Source organism: Phasianus colchicus, chromosome 2 (genome assembly GCF_987193195.1).
Source record: "Phasianus colchicus chromosome 2, bPhaCol1.hap1.1, whole genome shotgun sequence".
Classification (NCBI taxonomy): domain Eukaryota; kingdom Metazoa; phylum Chordata; class Aves; order Galliformes; family Phasianidae; genus Phasianus; species Phasianus colchicus.
In genome coordinates, this window is record NC_143437.1 from 10,441,578 (window position 1) to 10,447,241 (window position 5,664).

Here is a 5,664-nt window from a genome sequence, read left to right on the forward strand (position 1 = left end):
TAAAGGAGCCCAAAATACAAGAGTGATTTATTAATGTCTCGGGCACGCTGTTCTCATACTGTGGAATGAGCCCTGTGACACCCTCCACAGACCAGGTCTTCCAGTAAGCCCCCTGGCAGCACCCTGCCTGCTGCCTATAACAAGACCTTGGCGCACACCCTCTTCCTGCAGGCCATGATATCTTCCAGAAACTATTCTGGGAACAGAAATGCTGTGCATATAACATGCATTCCTCCTTATCTGAATTTACCCAATCCCAGGGTAGGCAAAGACATTGGGCTTGTATTTAGAATTGGAGCAACAAACTTGTAATCAGAAGAGTAGCAATACCAGGCTGGAGTTTCAGAAGTTCTAAGAAGAAGAAATCCTGATGATATTAAAGAATTTTATATAAAACAAAAAACAGAACAAAAAAGCTAACTTTGTATAGGTTTTCTCAGTGACCTGTGACCATCCAGCCATGATATTTTAGAGAAGTATTCAGTCTAGCTGCCTGGGAAGTAGCAAGGAACTGATCACAGGCTGTCCTTGAGTACCTAAGTCATCTCTTGACGACTTCATTTTCTAATAAGAGAAAAATCATCTTCTCTCACCAACACACTCTTCAACACTACTAAAAGTCAGGAGCCTTCCACAAACTTTTTTTTTTTTTTTTTTTTTTTTTTTTTTTTTTTTTAGGAAAAACATCACACAAATCACATCAGCCTGCTAATTCTCTAATCTTGCTGGTCCAGAAGCAACCTCAAGTGTCTGTGTTATTTAATGTCAGTTTCCTCCTGCTATATGCATCCTGGTCTCTGACAAATGCCTGGTAAACACTGAAAACTTGTAACATCAACAAAGAGCTCCACAACTGAAGAAGAGAAACAAGCCTTCCGTATCAAAAGCCATCCCACTCCAAAGACAAAAAGCAGACCTCATTCCTGCTTACTCTTGGACATGAAGAATACACCTCCTTTGTCCCACACTTTGTCTCCACAAGCCCTTTCTTAAATAACATCTCTTATTTTCTTCCACACAAGCAACGGAGAGTTTCCCTGCAAGATGTCAGCATAAGTTTCTTTTAAGACTTTTACTTTTGAATCCAATGCTTACACAAGGATTCATCAAAACTATGGAAATCAGAATGGAGTTACTAATAGAGTTTCAAAAGAGGTCACTTAACCATGTTTAAATAACTGGTTTTTTTAATTAAGTATTGAACACTGGGTAGATTACAAGAAGATGGCAGAACAGATACAGAATAGCATTAGAAATGCAAAGAGAACCTTTGAAAACAGAACTTAAAAGCCATACTAAACAACCCCTTTTCCAACATTACAAATTAAGAGATCAAGGAAGGGGAAAATGAGAACATTAGAGGCCAGAATAATAAATGGAATCACTTAGGGTGGCAAAATGCCTGAACTATTACATTATTGTGTTCTCAACAGATTTTCAAAAGAGAATGATAAAAAGTGATTATTTATTTATTTATGTGCTGTATGTGTGGCAGCTGATCCTGTTGCATAAGGCTACAAAGAGCAAGGCAGGAGTTTACTGTGGAAGACTCAGTTAAAAGTGTGCCAGGAACCTAACCCTGCTACCTGCCTCTGATAAGAGGCAGCAAGAAAGTTCTTGTGTTTTCTGCATTATTACTCCTTATTAAACCAGATTTCTGTTAGTGTGTGATGTGAGGAGACACTTACATTGTGCTATGTCAGGTCATGTCAAATCCCATCAAGTCTTATGATGGGAGACAGCTTGATGTAACCTGACGTGGTGCATATTAGTGCCAATGGAAAAAGCCAAAAATGGCTTGACATTTAAATAAATACACCCCACGTGCCAGTGCACAGCAAGATCCAGATGTGGCTTTATCCTAAAGCTCTGCAAATACATCACTCATGGAAAGCCATGGAGTTCAGAGAAAAAAATAAAAACTATAAAACACATTCTGCAGAAGCAGACATCTATTGACATTCATGTCCAGATCTATTAAATGCGATGTTGAGATTTTATGAATTAAGAAAACTTAATTATCTTGATTTATTTATTTCCAAGACTGTTAAAAATAATCCCATGTGGATCTGTAATAAATAAAGCAATGGAAAGAGCTGATCAGCTGTACTGAAGGTTAAGATTATCTTTCTCATCTTCCCCAACACTGTCTCAGTTACTCATTGCTGCAGCTCTGCTAGCTTACATTCCAGATACACATAAAGGTGTATCTTTTACCTACCCTAGTGCAGCCCACCCAAAACCCACTCTGAGGAACTGAACTGACTAAAGACTAAGTCTTTCTGCATTTACATTAAAGACTTGCCTTCATTTTGTTACATCACCAGGTTCAGATTGAGAAGGGAAAAAATAAACGTAAAGCATGCCACAGGAGGAAGGGAGTACAAAAACATGTTAAATGAGAAGGATTTGGTTTTGCTGGCCTTGTCGCTCCTTGTACAGGCAATTGTAGTAACATTGATCTTTTCACTGTTGAAAGGACTCCAACGCATGCAAATGAACTGTCAAGTCCTGGAAAATATTTCACCCATTCCTCAGTCTGAATGGTTTGATAAAGGTCTCAACAACATCCTGCTGTTCTGCACTGCGCCTTCAGTACCTCGCATAGATGCAGAGGGTACCCCGTCATGCCTGTTCTTGGCTTAACCAACTCACCCACTGGGAACAGATTGGCAAGAAGCCCTATAGAAAGCTCAGGTGTAACAGAAGAAAAGCCTATACCTGGTCTCCAAAGTGTTATATCTGTAGTTCAGAGGAACTCACTCAGCTTTTGCATACCTACATCAGACATACCTTACACAGTTTGCCTACGCTGTATTTATTCGTGAGAACTCTGCCTTTTAAGCACTTAAGTTGACTTAAAGGTGCAGAAAACTAAGAAACTAAGATAATTCCAACAAACACTGCTCAAACTTATTGCTTGCCTAAAATTTAGGGCTGGAATACGCATCGCTATCACAGGCACATGGAAGGGGTTGGCAATACATACTTTCAGTGTTTTTGAAGATCTTTAGCACCTTTTCAAAGAGAAAAGAAAAAAACTTACATATACTGCATAGATCTTTCCCCTCATCCATATTAATAGCTGCCCCACAGGACTCCACAACAGTTACTTTTTTTTACAGAGCATTCAAAGAGAAGAATAATACTTTTGTCCTTAACTTCACCATGAACAGATCTCCAGTACTTCAATAATACTTTAAATATTTAAATACTATTGCTAAGGAAAGTTTTACTGAGCATAAGCCCCTGATCCTTATAGCAAGTTGCTCCCTGCTTAAATAAACACCTTTCCCAGCCATTTCTCAGGGATCAGATGGAGAAGACCAGAGGTGGATTTCAGCATCAACAATGATTTATTCACACAAAGCAGTTTAAATGCAAGCAATATATTCCTGTCATCCAGTCAGCTGACAAAATGTCAGTCGTCTTTATCAGTTGTTTCAGTGCCTCCTGCCAGCTGCCATCAATCTTTGAAATAAACACTATAAATAAAACTGCATAGGCAAACGGCTGCCAAAGAAACCAGAGGTTGAAGGCAATTCACCTATTATACAATTAAGTGCCAATGGTTATTTTGATCAGAAGCCTAAATTCAAAGCGAATGGCAAACTTTCTGCTGGGGAAGAAACAAGGAATTATTATTATTATTATTTTCTCTTGTAAAGCACAGCCAGCAGCAAAGTCTCCCTAACTCCTTTGGTCTCACCATCCTGTGGACTGGCCACAGCAACATACTCCTAAAGGGTGCCCTATGCCTACAAAGCAAAGCAAAATCCTTACTGAGGTCTGAGCTGAGCAAAGATAACAAAACAAACATGTATTAGCAACACCTAGCAGTATGCAGCCAAACAGGCTGGCTTGGCTGAGTATGCAGAGATCAAGCATTGCCCAGCCAATGCCTGCAGCTCACCTGAAGGTGTCCAAAAACATACTGCTCAAGCTCATCTACAGCCAAGGAGTCCCATCAGACTGGCAAGGCCTGGCCCAAATGCTCCCTTACTCAGGCAGAGGGGAAGGGCCAAGTTTGAGGGATTGCCCCTTAAAAGTGCAGGTCTCATTTCCCTTCTTACTCAGTCAGCCTCACCTGTGCATTGAAGAAGTGAGGGAGAATAGGGCCCAGACGTGACCTAAGAGAAGGACAGGAAATAATGGTGGCAGAAAATCAAAATAATTCCCCAATGGGTCCCCCTTGTAGAAGTTTGCCTTATTTTTCAAACCTCTAAAGTGAAAGTGGGAAAGGTGGTGTGGAAGAAAGGCCATTGAATGAACACTAAGAACATAAGCAAAAAGACAGAGAAAATTATAGTATACACCTGATAGAACCAGTAGCTACACATCCATCAGTATCCATCAGCAGCTATCAGCTGCTCCTTTCTAACTCTTTAAAGACAGCATATGCTTGCTTCAGCAGCACATATACTAAAATAGGAATGATGCAGAGAAGATCAACATGGCCCCTGTGCAAGGATGACAAGCAAACTCGTGAAGAGTTGCATATTTTTTCTCCACGTTCATTGCAGGGAATTTGGACCAGGTGACCATTAATGGTCCTTTCCAACTTGAACAATTCTATGATTCTAAATCTTGGCACAGGAAAAAAAAAAATGTCCACCTGTTTTCTTCCTGTTATGTCTGCCATCTTTCTATAGCCCACCTAGTCAACACAAAATAAATGATGAGATATCATCTCCCTTCCAGAGAAAGGTGAGCGTTACAATAGCTAAGGTACACAAATAGCTTTCAAACCTCCATGCAGAAATAAATCCTGAGCGTAAACTACCAAAATTTTCCTCATTTCAAGCCCCATGTATATTTTGTTACCACCTTACAAGATAATATCTAGTTATTGGCTGAGTTGGCAATTGTCTTTTAAATCCTCACAAATGTTACTGCACAGCTCCCAGCCTAAATAATAAAAATACCCTGCTGAGACTGACATGGCTCTATTGCTATTGAGAGAATTGATGTAGGAGTGGAAACTCTATGATAAAAAAAGTCTTAATATCTAACTTAATATTGTAAGGATTACCAAACTACACTGATTCCACAAGCTCCCAACACTTGCTTTTGTCTTTTGAGGCTGTGGCTATAACACTTGGGAAATGTTTAAATGACAAATGGCCCTAGGTTTCCAAGCGGCACTGCACAGTTGTCAAACTGCATCTGGAGACTGAAAGCAATAAAGAAAACAATGATTTTCCCTAGGGGGATTAGTTCTTGGATGTTATAAAGGGTATTATCTAGTTCTCACGTCTTCACCTTCAGCAGGGTTAAGTACATTATGGTTCCCAAGTATCATAGAAGAGAAGACTACTAAGTACTGCCCATAGTGACTGTACTTATGGACAGAAGTGAGAAACTATCACTGAACGAGGCTTTATGTGAATAAAGGCAAAGACAAACTGAGTGGTACAGAAATTTGAAAGCCAAACATCAATTAAATCTATTCCAGAAACATCTTCCAATGTCCAGATCTGGGAATAATACACACTCCTTTCCCACACGCTGGGAGAGAATGTGCACACTGAAGCACAGGCTGTAACTACCGTCCAGCAAATCCCTAAGCAACAGAGATAGCGGCACTGCACTTTGGAGCTGACCTGCCATTTGGCTAAGATAAAGCCAAAGAACAGCAATTCTAGTGAGGCCTGCGGATTGGCT

The 5,664-nt window shown here is 40.0% G+C and overlaps 1 non-coding gene across 1 annotated transcript; it reads left to right on the forward strand.

The window, feature by feature from the left end:
* Positions 1-4,398: 4,398 nt before the first annotated feature.
* Positions 4,399-4,505, forward strand: LOC116233189 (U6 spliceosomal RNA). The gene has a single exon (XR_016464867.1). It is a non-coding gene; the product is annotated as a U6 spliceosomal RNA (small nuclear RNA).
* Positions 4,506-5,664: the final 1,159 nt, after the last annotated feature.